Raw genomic sequence first — 24994 nt, forward strand, 5'->3', positions numbered from 1 at the left:
CGGCTTCTCCATCTCTCCCACCTTCTTTGCCTCTCCCAGGACTCTGCTTAAACTACAATCGATCTGTGAGGTTTGGTTAATAATAGCAAATAATAATTAATAATGGTAATAATAATGCAAAGATGGAGACAAAGGAGAAGCAAGAGGAAAAGAGGGACGAAGAAAACAAAAATCATAAAGACTAAGATGATATAGCTCCATTCCAGGTGGAGAAGCTGAAAGAAGAGGAGCTAGTGCTGAGGAGGAAAAAGAAGATTCACAAATGGAGACAGCTTTGAACTTCAAGGGGCTGACTGGAGAACTCGATAGAATGTTCCATTTGAAGATTGTCTTAATGATGCAATAAAGGTGCCTAACGTTTATAAAGATTTTACATTCCTCAAGCACCATCACATTTACTAGTAAGAACAGCCCTGTCAGGTATGTGTTAGCAGGTGCCCATTTCATAGGTGAGCAAATGGAGGTTAAGGAGGTTCAGAAATCTGGAGTTGGCTGGTGCCAGTTTTTTCGTACCACTTGCAGATTTTTGAAATCATTTTGGGGGCAGGGCTCAGCCCAGAATTTGACATTAACAGATGTTTCATAAGTGTTTCTTTTAGGACTAGGTGAATTAAGTGGCACCTGGCGGGCTCAGTTGGTGAAGTGTGCGACTCTTGAGCTTGGGGTTGTGAGTTCGAGCCCCACATTAGGGGTAGAGATTACTTAAAAATAAGATCATTTTAAAAAAGGAATAGGTGAATTAAGTTATACATTGGAAAAATAAATCATGTTGCAAATATGGGGGAAGTGTGGGTACATGCGAGTGTGTGTGTGTGTGTGTGTGTGTGTGTGTGTGCACGCACACACAGGGAGGAAGGGGTCCAAAGAGGCAAGGGCAAGTGAAAGCCTTCAAATCTACAGGGGAAATTAGCTTTTCTGTCTCGCTGAACTGAGTGCCTGTTATAAATAAGAGATCATTGGCAATTCCCAGCATCAAATTAGGATGTGTGGGAAAGCTTATCAAGTCAGGGAGAGTTGTTGTTGAGATGGAGGTAGAATTGTTGGGTAGAAAAAAAAATCAACAAACAGCTTAGAGGGTGCTAGTAGATTTATTTCTTGTCCTCCTTTCCTCACTAGGGAAAGGCTCTTGCCTCCTTATGTGGGTCAAAATCACTGGCAGAAAAACCTGGGTGGGCAGGAGGCAATGGTGAGTGGAGTAGGGGTTTGAAAATTCTTTTCTCATCCACTATCTTTTTTCAACGTTAGTTTTAGATTGAGACTGATTTAAAAATTAACATAATTAAAATAAGATACTTTAAAAAACATGTTCCAGCATATGGGGTATTGAGGTACTCTCTCTCCCTTCCTCTCTCCTCCCCTCCCACCCCCCCTCTCCCCTCCTCCCCTCATGTATTCCTTTTCTTCCAATTTAGTCGGGATCCCAGAGAGCCACTTCAGCCAAAGCTGGAGCCCTCTCTTATGAATGCGCACCCCAGGTGCTGTATGGTGCTCCCAAAGTGTGTTTAATCAGCCCCACGATGCCATCTGTCATGACTTAGGCTTAATTAGAAAATAGGCATAAAAAGAGATGTCAAATGGGTGGAGGGTGAGGAGCAGCTGAGGAAACAGCTCCCTGGACCAGTGGACAAGCGGACAATCCTGGGAGCGCAGGCCTCTCTCCCCTCATGGAGGAAGCGGTGTCAGGTGCAAGCATAGTTCCAGATCAGAGAGGAACGGAGGTCTGCAACTCAACTCTGGTCTGGTGGAGGGGCAGTGCAGGGGTCCTGGATGATCACCATGTCCGGCCAGGTCTTGGTGGCGGTCGCGGTGAGCCATCTTAAGGAGGGCCTCCGAAATGGTAGTAAAGTCAGCATCAGAGTATGAATTTCATCTGGCTCCCTCTGCGCCACCCATAACTCTCCAGGACACTTCGATACCTCTGAGCTAGGTCCTGGGAGCCCCCTCCCTCTACCCAATGCCCGTCTCATCACCTTCTGAAAAATGAGCAAACTATGTGCATCAAGAAACTCAGTTAAATCCAATAGGCACGTGCAAGTGTGGCAAAGTTGAAAGCAAAAAAATAAAAATAAAAAAATTTATTTATTTATTTATTTATTTATTTATTTATTTATTTATTTATTTATTTATGTTTTGCTTTGGGTCCAGAGACCCTGTAAGCCAAGAGAAAGTTCAGCCCGGTTGCAAAAACCTGATTTTCTCATCTTGGCTGTTTCTCCTGTAAATTGGATGCTGGACAGATGCTGTGACAACTCTAAACCATGATTCCTCTTCCTTCGGCGGCAGGTTTATCTAACCACAAAACGCTCGACTCACTCTCTGGGGAAACAGAGCTACAGGAGAATGGGAATGATGAGTGCGTGTTACATTTGCCACTCACACAGCGTTTCCCAGTGGGAGAGCCATATCCCCCCCCCCCCCATAGCATGTATGTGTGTTGATGCATGGGGTCACACTCCTATTTCTAGAAACCTGGCCTTGCCCTACACACTCAGTGACCACTGGATAAAAGGCAAAATAATTCCAGGGCAACTGAGGCTTCTGACACAATACAGCTCTGCATACTAAATCTCTCCCTCCGCTTTGAGTGGCTTCAAACATTTTTGATACCAGCACTCAGAGAATTCTTTCTCAATACAAAGACAACGTTGCAACAATCCACCTCATGATTTGCTGTGCGGTAAACTTTCCCTAATCGGGCCTAGCATTTGGAACCTCTATTAATTAAAACGCAGTGACCTTATATAAAAAGTTCGAGTGAAGGGCTGTACTTTTATGATACCTGCACGTATACAAAACAGTGTTTGTATAAATTGTAATCTTAGGTTCAGTTAGTTGATTTTCCTTATTAGTAGCCCCATTCATTTCTGAGTTTATAGCGAAATAAAATGAGAGCGAGAAAGAAACACTGTTATGTAATTATCGGAATTCCTTTTTAAAAATTCTAGCTTTTGGAACGTTTTAAAAAATTCATCTAAATGAGACTCACAATCTTCTGTCTTTCAAAATAATGATTCACTCTATTTAATTTGGACCCTGGCCTTGGGGAGCTTTCCTTAGCCAGGTAAGAAGGAAGTTAGTGAAAGGGAATAAAGGGGAAATGGAGAGAAAATGAGTGAGAATATCAGTGAGGGTGACAAAACATAAGAGACAGCTAACTCTGGGAAGTGAACAAGGGGTGATGGAAGGGGAGGTGGGCGGGGGGTTGGGGTGACTGGGTGACAGGCACTGAGGGGGGCACTTGGCGGGATGAGCACTGGGTGTTATGCTATATGTTGGCAAATTGAACTCCAATAAAAAACAAATGACAAATAAGAAGGAAGTTGGCAGAAGCAGTGGGAGGGAGGTGTGGTTCTTCAAAGTGACAACACTGAAGCTATGTGGGTTCTGATGCTGCGGGTGGATGCCCTTGCCACGACTCCTCTTTTGGACTCATTAGGGCCAAGAGACACTTCACTTTTACTACTGACTACCTGTCCCAGAGCCCATGCTGGCATCTTTATTGTTTGGTCTTTTTGTTCCTTCCCTGCCCCTTTGATACTTGTCCTGGGTTATTACAGTTCCTGTAGCAACCAGAGATGGGTGGGATCATCCCCTTCCTTTTCCCCACAACTCAGGGGTCCCAGCACATTTTATGAAGTTCTGTCCAAAAGTGTTATGAGGAGCAGTGGTAAAGGGGAGCATCTCTTCCTTCTCCAGAATCTCTCCCTTGCTCACCTGCTCTGGATACTTTCCCCGGAGCCCCCGCAGTGTCCGAATTAGCTGTCTTTGCTCCCATAGTGCACCTAAAAGCAAGAGAAAAGAGAAGTTTTGGAACCTGCAAAGCCCAGGTTTGGATCCCAGTCCTAAGATTAATAGCAGTGTAACCGTAGGAAAGTTTCTTAACAGTTCAATCTGTTTCCTTAAACAAAGGGTCTAATAAAACTTATCAGAGTAGTAGGACCATTAGAGATAACATGCATTGACATATGTAGTGTGGGAATAGGAAGTGCTCCAGAATGGCAGCCGTTTCTATTATTCTAGTACATCCCACATGGTCCTGTGATCATGTTTACCTGTCTGTCACCTTCTGGGGACTGTGGGCTTTTTTTTTAAGAATATATTTCTCTGTGCCTGGAACCTTGGAACAAAATCTGGCACAGAGTGGATTGTCATCAATGTTTCTTGGATGAATGAATCAATGCATCAGTGAGAATGACTGGATCCATCTTTAAGGGGACTGGCCTGCTTCATGCATCATTCAGCAAACTTATTTCTTGAGTCCTATTTGAGATCAGAGACCGTTCTAAACAATGAAGGAGTCAGAAAAAGGAGGAGAACCAAGTAGAGAAATTGGATTTGATATTATGGTCCTCAAAACGCAGCATGCCCAGAGGTAATGATGAAACTCACTACATGTAAAACCAGAAGTGACTGGTGCCATCAGAGGCCAAAACATGCATCCGTAGGACATTAAAATGAGAGGTACTAAGCAAAACACTGTAGGTTTACTTTCCTTCAACCTCAAAGCATGCCTCATTTGTAGGCAGGCTAATCACTATTCTCATTCCGGGTGCCATTCATGGGAATCATTCAGATCTTGCAAAATGAACCATTGTTGGCATCTCCTTGGGAAGAAGAGAAAAACCCAAAGCTTTGATAGATTTTAAACTGCAGCCCTCCTGGGACACTCTAAATGGCTCATAAATACAGCTGGTGGAATATTGCCTACATGTATTTTCCACTTACACTCACCTTTGAGGTTCTGTCCTGGCCCCTTGAGAATCAATACACACGATAAGAGAATTGCTGATGTATTAATCTTTTTTGCTGAGCTAAGCATTTTTTCCTAGTGGGGATAGGGCTGGGAGAGGACGTGAAATCTAGACCACTACGAAAGTAATGGGGAGAAAATTTCATTTCCAGACTTCAAGAAATATACAATACTGAGTATTTCTCTAACCTAAGACATCCTGGTGGACTTCAGCTTATCGTGAGTGCTCCCTCGCCTGGTTTTGTGACCTTCTATTTTATTTTATTTTATTTTATTTTATTTTATTTTATTTTATTTTATTTATTATTTATTATTTATTATTTATTTTTTGTTTTGTGACCTTCTTAAAACAAAGCCAGCCCTCCAGGTACAGCCTGAGCCAGGGAGTTCCGTTAGGACAATAAGCCTCCCACTCCAGGGCCATTGCTACTGCTGAGGGGTTTTCAGTACCACGCTCATCCTATCATGGCAGAGGGATGATTTTCTGGTGCTAAGAACTTTCTGCTGTGAATACATTTCATAGGTGAGACTGGTGATGACCATCCGCAGGTGAATGAGGAACGAAGGACATTTGCCTTGGGGATGAGTCTGAAAGGCTAATGCCATGCCTCAAATTTCTCAGTGTGTCACTGGGAACATGAAAATATGGAAAGTGGGTCAAGGGAAGAGGTGGAGGGCGGGTTTTGTGGCAGCTTTGTCCTCCCCAATTCTCCAGCTTCTCTTAGAGATGAGGTTTTGACAGCAACTGGCTAGGAAGAGATCCATTAATTCCTTTGTTTTTGTCTGGGTTTTTCTTCTCCTGCTCTTCCTTAGAAAACTAGTAAGATTATAATCCCAAAGATCATAAGGATGAGCGGCACCTGGGTGGCTCAGTTGGTTAAAGGTCCGGCTTCAGCTCAGGTCATGATCTCAGGATCCTGGGATACAGCCCAGAATTGGGCTCCCTGCTTGGTGGGGACTCTGCTTCTCCCTCTACCTCTGCCTTCTCTCCCTGCTTGTGCTCTCTCTTTCTCTCTCTCTCAAATAAATAAATACAATCTTTAAAAAAATACAAGGATGAATGATAAGTAACCTCTTCCAGGCAGGGTGAGGAGTGAAGTCAAAGAGCAGGGAGCCAGGAAGAATGACTTTAGGATAGGGGAGTGCTGAATTCTCGTAGCAGGCCCTTGGCTTTCCTCTGGGAAGGCCCCTTCACCCCTAGGACCCAGACTCCTCTTCTTGAAAATGCCAACAATTATATCAGCCTCTCCAGTGTGAGGGAGGATGAGTCACTTTTTCCTCTAATTTTCTCCATCCTTGGCTGGTACCCTTGTCATAAAATACAGATTAGCAATAGAAAACCATACATATTGATGTAACATAAGTCTTACATGACACGGGGGTTCTTCATAAGGAGGTGGCACCCTCTGTGTGTTCCTGTGCTAGGTTTGATGCGTTGTGGACAGCCGTGGAAGGATAAAGACAGAGTAGGAGGTAAGTGGGGTGAACTTGGGGAGATCTAGGAAGGCCTGTGTGTCTGGATTGCTCTCTGCATCCCTTGTCTCAGGAAATGATGATACTTCCTTCCTTTGGATCTAAGGAGGCCACCTCTCACAGGAGGGTTTTATGACCTGCTTCAGGGAAGAGTCAGAAAGGCCTTCGCGCATATGCCGTTCCCAAATTCCTTCACCTTCAAATGCAAGCATACCTTGTCTTACTGCACTTGGCAGTAGCGTACTTTGTGGCGACCTTGCTCTGAGCAAGTCTATTGGCACCTTTTTGCCAGCAGCATCTGCTCACTTTGTGTCTCTGTGTCACATTTCAGTAATTCTTGCAGTATTTCCAGCTTTTTCTTTATTACATTTGTTAAGGTGACCCGTGGTCAGTGATTATGAGTCCCTGAAAGCTCAGATGATGGTTAGCCTTTTTTTTTTTTTTTAGCAATATAAATATTTTTAATTAAGGTATGTACCTTGCTTCTTTAGACATAATGCTATTGCACATTTAATAGACTGTAGTATAATGTGAACATAGCTCTCATATGCACGGGGAAACCAAAAAATTCCTTTGCTTTGTATCGTTGTGATATTCATTTTGTTGCTGTGGTCTGGAACCGAGCCTATAATAACCTCCAGTGTATACCTGTATTCAATATGCCAAGATGCCGTATTTTGGGGTGATGTGTCCTGAACCCTGTCATCAGTTTGTTGTGAGGATTAAACAAGATCATGAAAAGTTGTGGACTTAGTTTTATCTTGTTTTGTCAATCTTTCATTGTGTGAGTCCTGGTGGGGAGGCAAGATTCTGGCCCCACAGAGAAGCAGAAACTTCTATTATTGCCTCTGTCAGTTTCTCCTGTCTGGGGGACAGCTGTAAAATCACTGCTGGTGGCTGTATCAGAGGCTCACAGTCTGACAGGAGTAAGGCCAGAAGCAGGTCCTAATCACCATGGTGCTCCAATGGTGAGCTCTAGACTGGGTCCCTACTGGCCAGCCTTCCTTGATGTCTACCCATCTTCAGAGTTCACTTTCCTAGTCTTCAGTTCAGTGAACTTCTCACACTGTTTTAACACATCCTTTTCTGCTCAGGGTTAATAAGTTGGTGTCTCTTGCTTGACTCCAAGAACTTTGACCATGATAGTATGGGAAGTACATAATATAGCCCAAGTATATGGTAGGATGCTCATCAAAGTAGACACTCAATAGATGATACCTACTGCTAGTTTTAGCCTATTGGCATTAAACTATCCTTGGCATTTCCAGGGTTTCATATTTGATGTTTCAACTTTTTGAATGTCTTAATGTGTCATAGTTTGTGGAGATACATATTCAAGTTGCTTTTGGAAGAAGACACATCAGATTATTTGTTTTTTTTACAAGGAGTATATATTATTTGGAATCATCAAAAATAATAAATCTATTTCCATTTAAAAAGAAACATGGCTTTGATTTGAATTATATATACTCAGAGACAACAAAGCTTTGTTGTTGTTGTTTTTTTTAAGATTTTATTTGTTTATTAATGAGAGACACACAGAGAGAGGCAGAGACATAGGCAGAGGGAGAAGCAGGCTCCATGCAGGGAGTCTGATGTGGAACTTGATCTCAGCACTCCAGGATCATGTCCTGGGCCCAAGGCAGGCACATAATTGCTCAGCCACCCAGGTGTCCCAAAGCTTTGGTTTTTTTACTGGCCTCAAATTATTGAGTAGCACACACAGGTTATGAGAGAGAGGAATATATTCTGTAATTGTATTCCATGGATGGTCTGGAGTTTCTGGTGCAAATGACCAATTCTCAAGACCCTTCATATAGTTAAAGAAGGAAAATCTATGAAAATAAAATGTAATATTATAGGCCTGGGTTATATCCACCTTGAACTAATAGACTGCTAATACAGCCATTTGGTCCATTTGCAGGCTAGAGTATGCATGTGTCAACACCAGAATATCTTGTCGGTTAGCCATATCTTGCCACTCAAAGACTGGTCTGGACCAGCCTCAGCATCACCAGGCAGCTCCTTAGAGATGCAGTCTCATGCCCCACTCAGACCTACTAAATCAGAATCTGCATTTTACAAGACCTCTGGTGATTCACAAGCAAATTCAAGTTCAAGAAGCACTGATAAGTAATTTCGTCATTAGCAGCTAGAAGAAATGTCAAGGTTAGTTTCCCCCAACTGGATGGGATAAAATTTTTAAGCCAATTTTCAAGTATCAGCAATTTAATCTGGGGTTGTTAACCTAAATGAGTACTACATTCAAGGAAATTTATATCTTAACCCCACCAATGAAATTATTATTTTTCATATTATTCTTCCCTTCAGATTGTGGGGTTGAGGGGAGCAGAAACCTCTTTTCTGCTTTCTCTGCCTCTGGCTTGAAATAGGAATTTAAAGGCCATCAGAGAAAATAATCTTAAATTGTCTACATCACTGAAAAGTAGTGATTTAATCTTTTGGTGTAGGACTGGGTCAACTTGAATCTTGCTCAAGCCATGTGCTCAGAACGAGTTTCCTGCACTAGAAATAGGTAAGTCTAATCGGCAGAACGGATTAGATCCTAAGGAAGCCATTATCATGGAGTGTCAGTGAGTAAAATTAACATGTATTTTTAATAAGTCTGTAATTACTTATTCTACAATAGACCATATGGTCTATTCTCTTTCCATGGACTCAAACACTTAAGCCCTCAATACCATTTAGTTTTAAACACACACACACACACACACACACACACACACACACACCTTCCCCTCAAAGAAAACAAAGAAATTGCATTTCGAGCACCACAACATCTCCTTAAGGAATACAAATTTGAATTACTTTAAAAGCCAGGAATTTTACACTTGTGTCTAGAAGGAACAGGACACATTCTGGCTGTATCTTGGGCCTTCTTCCTGTTTAATTTGTTGGCATAATAGTCTGAGCTGAGGGCAGCATGATTGTCCTGAGTTTTCAATTGCAACTTCTTCTTTGTGTGTGTGTATGTGTATGTGTGTTTATGTGTGTGTGAATTGTTGTGTCAAACCAGGCATGGTTATTTAAATGGATTATTGGATGTTTTTTGTATTACAAATTCATTAAATTGAGAAACAAAGAATGCTCTGCTATTTTCAAGCGTTCATTTTCCTACTTCTGAACTGTAAGTATTTTAGTAAGGCCTTACAATGTTATTCTCATGAACATACTCTTAAAGACATGCATGCATTTTATGACTTCATTTGGGTCTTTTAAAGCTGCTGATTAAGCAATACCCCTAAATTTTTTCTTTTTTTTTTAAGCTCTAAAAGACTGCAGGAAGTCTCATCTTGCTATAGTCACCTTAGAGGGGTTCCACATAAAATTGCTATCTTGCAACACATTCTAAGGAATGGAATAATAAATGCCAGCATTAGAGGGATAGAACAGTCAATTTAAGATGACTGTGTATTTTTAAAATTCATTAACTGAATTTTTAAAAGCCAATGTGATCACTATGGAAAATTTCACCTTTTAAGTAAGCAAGAGATGAAGCAGTGATAAATGGGATGCAGATCACCCAAACTCCACAGCCTGCTTATCTCAATTCTTGACCTGGAAATGTAGAGGAATTATGTGCCTATTGAAAGACCAATTTTAGCAAAGACCTGGCAGAGAAGGTTTCCATTTGCCATCTTTAACTTTTGAATCCTCTGTCTTCAGCAATCAAGAAAGGGAATTCAGGCTTAGGTCATAGGCCTAAGTTATAAACTGTTCTTTTTTATGGAATTGTGCATGTTCCCAGGGAACCACTGTCAACCACTATGTGATGAGTGCCTGGGGGCCCTGACTCAGGTTTCATCTTTTCATGCCCATCAACTGGGCAAGTCCAAGACTTGTTATGTCTATTCTCCATGGAGTGTCTCAGAGAATCAAAGCTTTAGCCTTACTTAGAGGCCTCCCCCTTGGGACCATCCCTCTCTAATTGAGCTTCCAACTAGATGTCTGACCCCTCCTTCCTACACAGTGAGAGAGGCTTCCACAAACCACTGGGAGAACAGAACACATGTTCTCTGCAACTGGGAACTCATGGAAGATTTATGCCAGATTCATCCGTGGGACAGCATTAATGACCTGTGATCACCAGAAAGAGGGTTGTGTTATTGCAGCTCCCCAGTGGCAGGTCAAAGCTGTCTGTAGCCTAGGGACCTGAGAGGCAGCCTGGTTTGGGAATATTGGCCTGGGGTTGTTGTAGACAACCTCCTGCAAGCATTTAAGAGGCAAGAAGAGAGAACACATGGAAGTACTCACAAGAAAAAGTCAACTTGGAACATCTGTAAGGTTCAAAGATCATAATGCCATCATATGACAGTATCCATGTTGCCGGGTGATCTGGGAAGACCCTGTCTGGGCCCTCGGACCTTGACCCAGACAGACCCAATAGAGTTGTTGAAGGTTCTTGGTCTTGTCACAAGAATGATTTCAAGGACAGACATGCAGCACAGCAGACAAGAGACACAAGTGGGAAAGTTTATTAAAGCCAAGACATATACTCTTGGGACATGAGAGTAGTGAGATAGAGAGGGAGAGAGAGAGAGAGAGAGAGAGCACTGCATGCCTGGGAGGTTGAATTTCTCTTATTGACAACTGTTAGCAAGGGCTTGAGATACTGATTACTTGGGGTGGAAAGCAAGGTTTCCCACCTTTTCCTCCTTATTTGGTCAGGAGTTTCCTGTCATGGCATCTGCCATCTTAGGCCTGTCTGGTTTGATCTTCCAGGACATGACTCTGATCCTCCCAATGGCTGGACATGACTTCCTCATTGCCAATCTCCAGGGATCCCATTAGAGCCCAACTAACTTTAGCCTACTCTGACATCAGTCCATTAAGAACTTCACTATCTCTCTTTCCTTCCCTTTCTACCCACCCATTCTACTCTGCCAGGTTAGAGATTGTAGCCAGTGGTTGAGGGATAAGATTGACCAGAAAAAGGAAAAAGCCAACCATAGCCTCTCCCAGAAGAAGGGCAGTACAGTTGGTGGAGAGTGAGATGTTGTCTATCAATGAGTCTCAGAATATACTTATCTCAAAATATATCACCTCCGAATATTGAACATTTGAAGCCGAAGGAGTCTGTGAAAACAGCAGTAGCGGGTAAGTCGCTCTGACCTTTCCCTACCCTTCTCCCCTAAAATAAGTCATAAAGCCTTCATATGAGAGGTACTCCCATCCCCGTACTGGAGAAGAACATCATTATCTCCAAAGATACAGGGGATGCTGAAAAGAACCTGAAACAAACAGGTTCTGCGAGGTTTCCCCATTTGGTATGCTGACCTCATCTTCTGTCATATCCCTCCAGAACTATCCACTCTTCATCAAACCTAGCATAACAACGCTAAGATCTAACCATCTCTTTGGATCTTCATTTCCATATGGAGGCCACTGTGTCACATAAATGGGTGTGCTTGTCTCCTGTTAATCTGCCTTTGTCAGTTTAATATTCAGGCCCAGCCAAGGACCCTAAGAGGGTCAGGGGGAAACTTCTTCCTCCTCTATCTTCTTCCTGTGAACATTGATGTCTTGCCTGGTATTTTGGGCTGCCCGCCATTCATTATTAAATTCATTGTGACTTAAAAGGACTGAGTGATTTTTCTACTGCAAGAGCGATCAGAGAAGTTGTGGGAAATTGTGGTTGTGGAATGTCTGCATTTTTATTCCCAGGCAAGGGAAAGATGCCCCGCTGGGCAGTTTAAAGGAAAAAGTGGGTGTCAGAAATATTATACCCCAAGAGACCTGTGTGATTGATGGGCTGCTTACATTCCTATTTTCCACTCAACAGAAACCCTTGGGCTGAGGGCAGATATTTATGGGTTCTTTTCACAGAGAGTTGTTGACATATTTGGCACTTGTGTAGCTCTGGAAAGTCAACAAACGACAGCTTTGCCCTCAAGGAGCTGATGGTCTACTGAGAAATGAAGTCGAGTAAAGAGAAAGACAAAAATGACTTTGCAGTGTAGCAAGTGCCATCACCTGACCTCATTTCAGAGGATGTGGGATGACTTCCCACAGGAAGTTAAGCTTTATTGGAGGCCTGAGGAACAAGTAATTATTAACTGGTACAAGGAAAGCCAGGAAGAAAGTGGAGAGAGGAGAGTCACATTCTGGGCAGAAGCAACGGCAGGGGATAGAGCCCACAGATGGATGAACAAGAGCAGGACATTGCAAGTTGTTCATTTGCTTGGAGGGCGAATTCAAGGAGACAAACAGTAAGAAATTAGGATTGAGAGAGATGAGCAGGGTCACATCCTGAAGAGTCTCTTAAACCACATTTAAATAGTTCTGACTCTACATACATTTACACATGCATTTAATATGGTAGCAGTAATACATGCGTGTAACTGATAAATATGCACACCTTTGAGAGTGCAGGACTATTGCTTTAGAAAGGGCACTCCGGCTGCAGTGTGGAACAGCTCAGAACATGGATTAGACAGCAGCAAGGGTGAGGCAAGGGGGTGAGCTAGGGAGCTGTTGTGCTGATTGAAGTAGACATGAGAGTGGCATGAACCAGAATGATGACATTGAGCATAGAAAGAAGTGGCTCATTCTGAAGCAGGCTGCCAATATCACTCAATCCTTGGGTGTGCAAGACTGCTCTAACAGAAACCCCAGGGCCACCTGGGTGGCTCAGTGGTTCAACATCTGCCGTTGGCTCAAGGCATGATCCCGGGGTCCTGGGATCGAGTCCCTCAACAGGCTCCTTGTGGGGAACCTACTTCTCCCTCTGCCTATATCTCTGCCTCTCTCTCTGTGTCTCTCATGAATAAATAAATAAATATTTTTTTTAAAAAAAGAAAGAAACTCAGACCCATGAGCTAGTTGACAGATCAGGAGTATGAAGAGTGCTGGCTGTCAGAAAATCTGGGCTTCATCCTGGTTTCCCCCCACCTAATATGTGACTTGGGGCAAATCATTGTAATCTCCTCAACCTTCAAAATGGAGCTATTGAAACATGCCCTAACTACCTGCTGGAGCGATCATATTGACCACGTAGAATAATGAGTAAGAGATGATTTTGAAAACCATGAAGTGCTAGACAAATGATAGATGTTATCCCACCTTTATCATTATTCGGTGATAGATTCCGCAAGTACTGTATTTCCATGTGTACGTTGCCAGGCTCCACCTCTCATTCTAACAGGGAAGTTGTCTACTCTGGTGCTGAGCAAAAGACAGTGTCACCAGTTAAAAATAGTAATAAGTAGGCCAGGAAGCCTGGTTATGCCCCTTCCTCCCTGCAAAGACTTGAAACTCAGTTTCCTTATCTGTAAAGGGCATCTATCCTATCTATCTCTTCATTTAACCCCTCAGAAGGGGGACATGAGCAACTATTTGGCTCAGCTTCCAGAACTGGGCTTAGGTCTGCCTTTTCCACAACTTCCCTTGTGACCTTGAACAAGTCACCTCTGGCCTCATTCTTCTCATCTGCGAAGTGTGAGTGAGATTGGGATAAATGATTTGCAAGGAACTTTCAGCTGTAAAATATCATGATTCTACTGAAGGTAAACTATGAGATGAGATACAAAGCATGTTTGTGATGGTGTGAATTTATGTTTCTCTGTTTTGCCTGGTTGGGAGGGGAGGAGCAGGATGAAGGGAATATAAAGTTTACCACTAGAATTATCTGCACATTAACCAAGCCATGGAAAACAGAGGAAGCTGTGAAGATTTTTTTCAATATGCAAAGCCACCAGGCAATCAGTGACAATAAAATTGTGAATTCAGCAATTCCATGCTGTGTTTTAATTTTCTGGCACTCCTGTGCCCATTATTTAAGCGTGCATTTGGGTTGGTGCCAGCCTGCCCCTCTTCACCATGACTAAGAAGGGGTGCTGAGATGCCTCCCCGAGCATACACCCCCACGTCCAGGATGCCTGCAAACCCAGACACTCTTGAAGAGTCAGGAAAGGGGAGGTGGCACGACAGCTTTTACAAATGACAAGAGGACGCTAGGGGAGAAGTGGAGAAGAAATGAAGAGAATGGAAGAGGAGAGAAGCGGACAGAGGAAATGCTGGGATGGACGGAAGGGAAAGAGGGAGAGGAGGCCGGGATTGTAAATGCTGTTTCATGGATGGCACGAAAGGGAGAAATCAGGTGTCAGATAAGGTAGGAGAAGAGGATGGAAGATGGGAATGGACAAGGACTGTATGTCGGATCCCTTTCTCTTCTCTGCCAATGGTGTAATCAGATGGTAGCGTATAGCTACAGCACCTTTGGGACCTGCCACAGTGTTTGAGCTGAGGCTGTGCTCTTTCTGGGCAACTCCCAGCCAGTGGCTGAGCATGGCAGGGTGTGGGTGGGGTGGGGCGGTGTCTAGGGCCTGGCTACTAATGTGGACTCTGCCCCTGAGCTCCTTCTTGGGCTCGCTGAAACTCTCTCAGGGCTGCCCTTTACATGGAGACTCTTCCTACACCATCTTGCTTCCTTTCCCCTCATGCTGGTTAGTTTTATACGTCAACCTGGCTAGGCCATAGTACTCAGTTAATCAAACACTAATGTAGGTGCTGTCTTGAAGGGACTTGGTAGAGGCGGTTAACAATCTATAATGAGTAACTTTAAATAAAAGAGATTACTTTCTGGGGCATCTGGCTGGCTCAGTTGGCGGAGCATGTGACTCTTAATCTCAGAGTTTTAGGTTCGAGTCCCATGGTGGGTGTAGAGATGACTTAAAAATAAAATCTTTTTTATTTTTTTTTTTTTTTAAGGAGAGAGATCACATTCCATAATGTGGGTGGGTCTCGACCAATCAGTGGACAGATGGATAAGTGAAAAACCTTTGGTTTCCTGGAAAAGAAGGAGTTCTGCCTCAAGACTATAACATCAATTCCACTGAGTTTCTGGCCTGCCGGCCTGTCCTACAGATTCCAAACTTGCCAGGCCCAAAAATTATGTGAACCAATTCCTTAGAATAAATCTCTTTATATGTATATAAAAAAGAGAAATATGTATTTCCTATTGTTCCTTGGAGAACATTCTCTTTTTCCAGTGTCAGACCTATAGTCTGAAGGCTCCCCTCACCTATCTCTACCCTATCCCTACCCTCCCCCTCTTTATCTTTCATAGTGTTTTCCCAATAAATCTCTTGTGTTCTAACTCCACGTGGCCTGCTGCTCCTTAAAAGAGCTAACCACACAGCCCCAGGGCTACATTTACACTTTTCAACTGAGGTCCTCATTTTTATTTTAGAAAATTTGAGTGTGATTGATAATAGCCACAAGATCTTATAATAACTTGAGTGGAAGGAAAAGAAGTTGTAGAAATACAGTATTAAAAGGGAAATGGTAAAGATCAAGAGAAGTATGGGTCTCAGCTAGGGAGCACGTAAAGGAAATTGCCTTTCCATAAACGTGAGGCAATGTCAAATTTGGATGTTTTGTTAAATAAGATATCTCCTGGAGGTCTCAGTTGGTTAAGTGTCCCACTCTTGATTTTGGCTCAGGTCATGATCGCAGGATTGTGAGACCAAGTCCCAAGTGGGGCTCTGCACTGGACGTGGAGACTGCTTGGGGTTTTCTCTCTCCCTCTGTCCCTCCCCCTACATTCATGAGCACGTGCTCTCACTCTCTCTCTAAAAATAAAAAAATTTAAAAAATAGAATATTTCCCAAGGGCTTTTTTGCAAACAGAGGGTTGGGAAGACACCAGGCAGGAAAGCGGTGGAATAGACAAGCACACACTGGTGTTTGTCTCATGTTTGCTTTTGCTTATTGGAGAATCCATTAAAAATGTATATTTCCCCTTTGCCAATTGCCATCTCTTAAATTACCTTATTTAAGAGCACACACAAAAACAGTATTCATCGCATCTGCCTCAATTTTCTCCCTAACTTTTATAGATTCCTCAGCCTGGCTTCTTAACAAAACGAAATTAAACCGTAGAAATGTCTGCTACTTCACAGCAGATTTTTTTTCCTCAGCTGCTTTACTGGTGGTTTATATAGAGATTGACCCAGATGGGTCCATTCCAGGAACCATTCAAGGTGATGCGTGTGATAGAGTGACGATGTAGAAACAATGTGGCCCGAGCCGTCTGCTGCATAAGGGCTGAGAATGACACAGTAAGTGCTAATTAAAGCAGCTCTGTCTACATCCTTGCCAGACATTACCTGACAGCCTCCGAGGCTGGATTTTTGTTTCTGAACCTGGGCTGACTTCCTTTAAATCTGAAGAGCTCCCATTCATCCTTTGTTTCATCCACTCATTCAATAATATTAACTCAGGTCCCAGCAGGTGTTACGCACTGTGTCCGATGAGGGGGAAGCAATGGGGGGTTTGAGACCATCCCGGGCCCTACGGGGCTTCAGATTCCATTGGCTGGTGAAGGCTTACTCAGCCAGTTGCATTTCTGGATCCCACAGCTCTCTTCTTTAATGCAGCTGTAGCTAAAGCTATCTTTAAAAACTTCCGCACCCTTTCCCAAAGGTGGTCGTGCGGCAGCCATGTGGAGAAGGTGCATCAAGATGTCCTGTGATCCACATGGTCAGGGAAGAAACTACAGGCTTTGCTAACACCATGATGTTTATTGTTGAAGGCCAGTTGGCATCAGCCAGTCAAGTTCGGCTCTTATTTGGCCCTGTTAACTCTGTGCGATAGGCAGATCAAGTATGGCTGGGATGGGTGTAGCATTCGTGGATAGAACAGAATGTTCTACCAACCAGTGCCACTTTTGTGATAACCTGATCACCAATGCACTGTCCCTCGGCCATCAGAATTTCTCAAGCAAATGATCTTCACATTTACCAGAGAAGCAGTACCAAAAACAAAAACAAAGACAAAAACAAAAACAAAAAAAAACAAAGTATGAGAGTAAGTGGTATAGAGAGATTTATTTTAAGGAATTGACTCATGAGATCATGGGATTGGCAAGTATGAAATCTGTAGGGCAGGCTGGCAGGCTGGAAATACAAAAATTGTAGTAGTTGCAGTGTTGAGTCCGAAGGCAGGTCTGGAGGCAGAGTCCCTACTTTTTTGGGAGAACTTGGTCTTTTTTATTAAAACCTTCAACTGATTGGATGAGGCCCACTTACCTTATGGAAAGTAATCATCTTTACTCAAAATCTCTGATATAAATGTTAATTATGTCTAAAAAAAATCCTACAGCAACACCTAGACTGATATCAAACCATGTTGATACATAAAATTAATCATCACTCTGGGTGAACTCCAGTGGTAATAACTACCAACTCCCATATTTGATAAAGTAGATGGTAGTAGAAGTCATGACTCTATATTGAAATTAAGAAAGAGAGGAAGATCTGGGTTTCCTTGATTTGTCTGAGTACTCACTATTAACAAAAATTACAGATGATTACTGTTAAAATTTTAGGATACATCAGTAAAAGAAGAATAATTTTCATAAATTCCATTTATGATTCTATAATCACAAAATGATTGCTGCTACCTTTTTCCGCTCTGGCTTTATGGAGATCTAACTGACCTATGGTGTTGTGTAAGTTTGAGGTGTTCAGTGTGATGATTTGATGCACCTGTATATTGCAGAATGATTACCACAGTAAAATTAGTTAACACATCCTTCACCTCACATAAGCACCATTTTGTTGTTGTTACAGTGAGAACATTTGACATCTACTCTCATGACAACATTCAAGTACACAATGTAGTATTGATGACAGTAATCACTGTGCCATACACCCCAGAACTTATTCCTTTCATAACTGGAAGATTGTTTCCTTTGAACTAACATCCACTCATTTCTCCCATGCTCCCACCGCTGGCAACCACCATTCTATTCTGTTTCCACAAGTTTGGATTTTTAAGTCCATGTTGTCACAAAGATGGATTTCCTTCTTTTTTATGGATAAAAAACATTCTGTTGTACATAGACACTGAATTTTCTTTACACATTCATCCATTAGTGGACAGTTAGGTTGTTTCCATGTTTTGGCTATTGTGCATAATGCTGCAATAGACAAAGAAGTGCAGATATCTCTACAAGACGGTGATTTCATTTCCTTCAGATAAATACCTAGAAGTGGAATTGCTGGATCATACAGTGGTTCCATTTTTAAATATTTAAGGAACTTCCATACTGTTCTCCACGGTGGCTACACCAATTTACATTCCCACCAATATCACACAAGAGCTCCCTTTCCTCCACATCTTTGTCAACACTTGTTATCTCTTGTCTTTTTTTTTATGATAAACATTCTAACAAGCATGTGTCTAATTATGGCTTTTATTTGAATTTCCCTGATGATTAGTGATGTTAAGCACCTGTTGGCCATTTGTATGTCTTCTTTAGAAAAATATCTGTTCACGTCTTTTGTCCATTTTTAAATTAGATTATTTGTTGCTTTTTTCCTTCTGATTTTTCTTTTCTTTTTTTTTGGCTATTGAGTTGTGTGAGTTTTTAAATTATATTTTGGATATCAACCTCTTATCAAATACGTGTTTTACAAATATTTTCTCTCATTCTGTAAGTTGCATTTTTGTTTCATTGATTGTTTCCTTTGCTGTGCAGAAGCTTTTTGATTTGATTCAGTCCCACTTGTTGATTTTTGCTTTTGGTCATATTCAAAGAATCATCATCAATACCAATATCAAGATTTTTCCCTGTGTTTTCTTCTAGGAGTTTTTTATGGTTTCAATTCTTATGTTTAAGTCTTTAATCCATTTTGAGTTAATTTTTGTGAGTGGTATAAGATAGGAGTCTAATTTCATTCTTTGGCATGTGATGATCCAGTTTTTCCAGACTATTCTTTCCCTTTAGTGTTCTTGGCTCTCTTGTCAAATATTAGTTGATCATATATCTGTGGGATTACTTTTGGGCTCTCAGTTCTGTTGGATTGGCCTATATGTTCATTTTTATTTTTATTTATTTTTAATTTTTAAAAATTTTTATGTGTTTATTTTTATGCTAGTCCCATATTGTTTTATTTCCTATAGCTTTGTAACATAGTTTGAAATCAGGAAGAGTGATTAATTTTATGTGTCAGCATGGCTTGACACTAGTCCAGGTGTTGCTATAAAATGATTTTTTTAGACATAATAGACATTTATATCATAGACTTTGAGTAAAGATGATTACTCAAGCTTTGCTGCTATTGAGGGTCTGTTGTGTCTCCACCTGAATTGTAGGGTTGTTTGTTCTATTTCTATAAAACATGCCATTGGAATTTTGATAGGGATTGCATTAAATCTATGGATGGTTTTGAGTGTCCATGAACATGGACATCTTTCCATTTATTTGCGTCTTCTTCAGTTTCTTTTGTCAATGTCTTATAGTTTTCAATGTACAGATCTTACACTTCACCTTAGTTAAATTTATTCCTGAGTATTTTATTGATTGTAATGCTACTATAAATGATATTTTTAAAATTTATTTTTCATGTAGTTTATTATTAGTGTATAATAATGTAGCCAGTTTTTGTGTGTTGATTTTATATCTTGCAACTTTATGAATTCAAATATTAGTTCTTTTTTTGTTCTTTTTTTTTTCAAATATTAGTTCTAATTGTTTTTTTGTGCTGTCTTTAGGATTTTCCATGTACTGGAGTATGTCATCTTCAAACAGAGAAAATTATACTTCTTTCTTGCTGATTTTGGTATCTTTTATTTCTTTACCTTGCCTTATTGTTTTGGCTAGGACTTCTAGTAGTGCGTTGAACAATAGTGGTGAAAGTGAACACCTTTGTCTTGTTCTTGATCTTAGAGGGAAAACTTTCAACTTTTGACTATGTAATATGATGTTAATTGTGGGATTGTCATACATGGCTTTTATTATATTGATATATATTGGGTATGTTCTTTTTATACTCAATTTGTTGAGAATTTTTATCACAAAGGGATGATAAATTTTAATAAATGTTTTTCTTTATTGGGATGATTATATGATTTTTTTTGTCTTTCATTCTATTAATGTAGTATATCATATTTATTGATTTGCATATGTTGAGCCGTCTTTGCATCCCAGGGATAAATCTCATTTGATCATGTTATATGATCCTTTTATATTATTTTTTAAAAGATTTCATTTTTAAGTGATCTCTACACCCAACATGAGGCTCAAATTTACTACCGCTAGGATCAAGAGTTGCGTGATCTACCAACTGAAGCAGGTAGACACCTTGATGTTGTATAATCCTTCTAATAGGTTGTTGAATTCAGTTTGCTAGTATATTTTGTTGAGGATTTTTACATTTATGTTCATCAGGGATACTGGTTTGTAGTTCTCTTTTCTTGTGGTGTCCTTATCTGGCTTTGGTATCAGAGTAATGCTGATTCTTCAATTTTTTGGAAGAGTTAAAGAAGTATTGGCATTAATTCTCCTTTAAATGTTCGGTAGAATTCACCAGTTAATCTATCTGGTCCTGGGCTTTTCTTTGTTGGAAAGGTTTTGATTACTTGCTCAATCTCCTTACTCATTATTGTTCTGCACAGATTTTCTATCTCTTCGTGATTCAGTCTTGGTAGGTTGTATGTTGCTAGTTTATTCATTCCTTTAAGTTGTCCTATTTGTTGGCATAGAATGGTTCATAGTACTCTCTGTAATCCTTTGTATTTCTGTGTTATCAGTCATAATGTCTCCTCTTTGAGTTACAATTTTATTTATTAAAATTTTCTCTTTTTTTTTTGGTAAGCCTAGCTAAAGATTTGTCAATTTTGTTTAACTTTTCAAAAAAAAACCAGACTCTTAGTTTTGTTGATCTTTTCAATTGTTTTCTATTCTTTATTTCAATTTTTTTTCTGCTCTGATATTTATTATCTCTTTTCTTCTGCTAACTTTTGGCTTAGTTTTTAAATCTTGTTCTAGTCCCTTGAGGTATAAAGGTAGGTTGTATATTTGAGATTTTTTTCTTTTTTTTTCTTTTCTTTTTAATACTTTGCTTATTTACTTATTCATGAGAGACACAGAGACAGAGGCAGAGGGAGAAGCAGACTCCCTGCAGAAAGTCAAAGGCAATACTCTATCCCAGGACCCCAGGATCACAACCTGAGCCAAAGGCAGCTGCTCAACCACTGAGCCACCCAGGTTCCCAAAATCTTTTATTTTTTTTTCTTAATGTAAGCATTGATTGCTATAAAATTCCCTCTAAGATGTGCTTTTGCTGCATCCCATGAATTTTGGCATATTGTGTTTCCACTTTACCTGGTTTCAAGATTTTTTTTATTTCTTCTTTGACTCATTGGTTGTTCAGGAATGATGTTCTTAACTTTTTATTTGCAACTTTCTAATATTTTTCTTATAACAATGGAGTCATGCTATAAAGAATATTTTATAACTTGACATTTGCACTTGATCACATCTTCTGTGAATTATTCCAAGTAATATAAATACTTCTATAACAGTATTCTTAATTATATAATACTTTTTGTAACATGAATATACCATTGTTTACCCAACCAATCCTTCACTGATAGACATTAAAAGACATTAAAACATTTCCTAATGTTTCCCCCTTATGAACAACTCTATACTGAATACCTTTAGACATCCATCTTTCCATTTGTCTAGTTATTTCCCTCTGATAAATTTCTAGGAAGGAAATTACTAGGTCAATAGGTGTGCACACTTTTAAAAGGCCTTTGATGCCTATTGAAAAGCTGCTTTTCAGGAAAATACACCAATTAATATAAGTACTATTATTTTAATAGCACACATTTATCAGCTTATATTGGTTCCAAATATTAGTAAATGCTTCTTAATCCTTTATTTCCAGAATTAAGTTGGAAGAAAAATGTTGTTAATCCTAGGGTATTAAAAGGAAGGAAAAAACAGTTCAATCCTATCTTTTCGGCTTTGAAGCAAATTCTCTTTATAGACTTAAAAAAAAAATTAAATATATTTCCCTTCACTGATGCATCATTCTAATATAAAATGAATACTGCATCACCTAAGAGTAAAGTGATTTAAGAAAGAGATGAAAAAAAAGAGATGATTTCTTAAAATATATATATATTTTTATAGATAGATGATAGGTAGATAGATAGATAGATAGATAGATATAGATGGGATTTAGAAAACAGTACCCCAAAATATGGCAACTTGGCATATGGAGCATTTTAAGTTGAAGGGAATAAAAACAGCAAATGCCTGAGGGATTCTCTGACCTCTCCCTTCTCCCTGAAGCAGGTCCTAAGACTCCCACATGGCAGATGTCCTCTCTCTACCTGGAGGAAAGAAGCATCTTTATCTTCAGAGATGGAAGGACCCCAGGAGGAATCCAAATAAAGAGATCTTGCCAAGTTTCCCCCATTTCCTACCCATAGCTCATAGTCCTTTGTCTTATCATGTTTTCCCACAACTTTCTACTCTTCATCAAACCCAGTATAAAAACACACAGCTCCAACCATTTCCTCAGTTCTTCATCTCCTTATGAAGGCTCCTGTGTCACGTAAAACCTATATTAAATAAATCTATATACTTTTCTCTCATCAATCTGTCTTTTGTTAGTCTCATTGACAAAGCCCCAGCTGAAAAATCTAGAAGAGTGAGAGAAAAAGATTTCTGCCTCCCTGATACATGTATAAGAAGAGCCGATGGTGCTTAGCTTTGGAGGACTGGGCAGCTGGGTGAAGTGAAGGATAGAGAGAGAATCCTGAGATACTCCAGGTCTGGAACCCACACATTCAACACTCTGGCAGCAGAGATATATTCTCCACAACCATCCCTATTACAGGATGCCATCACTTCAGATCATAGACATTCCAGAGCCAGCATTAATGCAAGTTAGGAGACAGCAGGCTGGCTCGCGGCTGAGTTGGCGTGAACTATCGGACTCTTAGTTTTCACAGCTAGATATCATCAACACCAAACTTCCCAGACTCCATCGGCAGACATAAATCCACCCCCACGTGGCTAACTGGAGCAATCACCTTGAGTTGGGCATGAAAGTCATGGAAGTGATTTTGTTAATGACTCAGCACTTTCAATCAATTACAGTCAGAGGTTCAATAAATGTTTGCTGCGTTGGATTGCTCAATGTTAATTGTCTGTCTCATCCTCAGGTGTTCACTTTGTAAGCATAAATGGGATTGACAAACTGACATTTTTATTCATGTGCACCTAACAAGATGGAAACAAACCAAAGGAAGCAGAATGAGAAGTGTGGTTAGGCACTAACTTTGTTAATGCCCATCGGGGGCCAAGAGGTGGAGGGAAAGAAGGGATCGATGCATAAGAGCCACGATTAGTGCAGCATATTAACTGCGGTCCTGTGATGTTAGAGCAGCTCCGTCTGCCCTCCACTGCCAGCAGCCACCCACATTTCCTAGCATGGGGGACAGTCACACAGCACATGCAACAATTTCAAGGCAGGATTAACCTGGAAGTGAAGTCACTTCTGCCCCCACGATGCCTTACTTCTTTTTAAATACTGATGCCAACGTGCCAATTAAAAAAGCCTGGCTTTGCGGGGGGACAATAGAATAGAACGTGAGTTTTCTCTCTTTTCCAGCCGAACAAAAGCTACCCGAGCTCCAGACACGGTGAGCCTTCTCTGAATGATCCCTGCCACCACGCACAGCCGGACTACAGTCACTGGCTAGATGGCTAACAAAAGGGGAGCAAATGGTAATGAATCAGAATTTGTGCAGTTTAGCAGCTCCGGGCGAGGGAGGGCCCCAAAGCAGGGCAGACCGACCCGTGGCGTCCCTATCCCTGGTGAACCAACATCGGCAGTGACTTTTGCAACAATTACTGCCTCCCTGACCCCAAAACCTGCACAGCACGGTAACTCTTGAGCCTTTCCCCCCTCTGCATTATTAATCACATTCGGGGTGCCTTACTTAGCCGGTTACAACGTTAGCTTACTCTGAGCCTCCGCCACCACCAAATTAAAGAGGCTCGCTCCACCGTTCAGCCCATTCGTTTTCCCTAAACGCTTCTCCACTTCGAATTGGCATTCCAGCCATGTTGCATATATTTTTAAAAAAGCCATCTTCTAGGTCACTAATGTTAAACTCTTACCCATGACAATAATTTACTCTTGTCGAATGTGTACATACACCGAGAAGATACACACACGTAGCGTGCGTGTCTGAGCACATTCACTCATCCCTTTGGTCTCTCTGAGCATTGTGGATCCTCTCTTCCCATTGTGTTGCAGCCTTTTACTGGCAGTCTCTTTCTCCTGCAAAAAGAGATTACAAATACAATCCTAGAATTGCAAATAGAACGGTGGATGCCTTTTGTTCAGCATCCTGTCCAAGTTGTTACAACCTTTGTCATGGTAATGAGCCGTCAGAATTTCATAGCCTGAATCTTCTCCGCACTCCTCCAGTGCATTGTGAGCCGAAATTTGGATGAGTTTATGGGCTTTGCGTTCTGGCCCCTGGATAAAGACACCTAGAAAAGTTGCCCTGCTGTACGATGACCACGAGTTCCAAATGGAAGTCCCTGGTTTGCTGGTGTTTCTGACATGCGACACATGTCAATTCAGTAGAAGCCCTGTCTGGAAATTTGAAAAGTCAAATACACACCTGCCAAGTTTTTTTCATCGGGACGTCCAAAAAGGTAGACGGGGTTTCCTAAGGTAGATGAATCCTCCCCTGTGGTGACAGAGCCATCTTCAGGGTTCATTCATGGGATGGGTGTTGGGTGCCTACGTGTGTCAGGTGCTAGGCATGCTGAGGGGGGACAGACAGGCCAGGCCAGGAGAACAGAGAAAGGCATCAGCTCATACCATGCCAGAGCAAAGAAACAGAAAATCGACTGCCTCTCTACGCTGTTAGGTGACTCTCAGGTGTAATTTCACCAAAGAGATCCCATTTGTGATCACCAGCATGC

At 41.1% G+C, this 24994-nt stretch overlaps 1 long non-coding RNA gene across 5 annotated transcripts; it reads left to right on the forward strand.

Moving 5' to 3' along the window:
- Window positions 1-354: 354 nt before the first annotated feature.
- On the forward strand, window positions 355-23149 carry LOC112659818 (uncharacterized). Of its 5 annotated transcripts, none has more exons than XR_003136521.3 (6): window positions 374-420; window positions 4903-4969; window positions 8148-8392; window positions 8695-8759; window positions 11132-11341; window positions 22661-23149. It is a non-coding gene; the product is annotated as an uncharacterized LOC112659818 (long non-coding RNA). The 5 variants fall into 5 exon arrangements; XR_003136518.3 differs by lacking the exon at window positions 22661-23149 and adding an exon at window positions 22337-22645; XR_003136519.3 differs by lacking the exon at window positions 22661-23149 and adding an exon at window positions 22340-22645.
- The last annotated feature ends 1845 nt before the right edge of the window (window positions 23150-24994 follow it).

Source organism: Canis lupus, chromosome 35, assembly GCF_003254725.2.
Source record: "Canis lupus dingo isolate Sandy chromosome 35, ASM325472v2, whole genome shotgun sequence".
Taxonomy (NCBI): domain Eukaryota; kingdom Metazoa; phylum Chordata; class Mammalia; order Carnivora; family Canidae; genus Canis; species Canis lupus.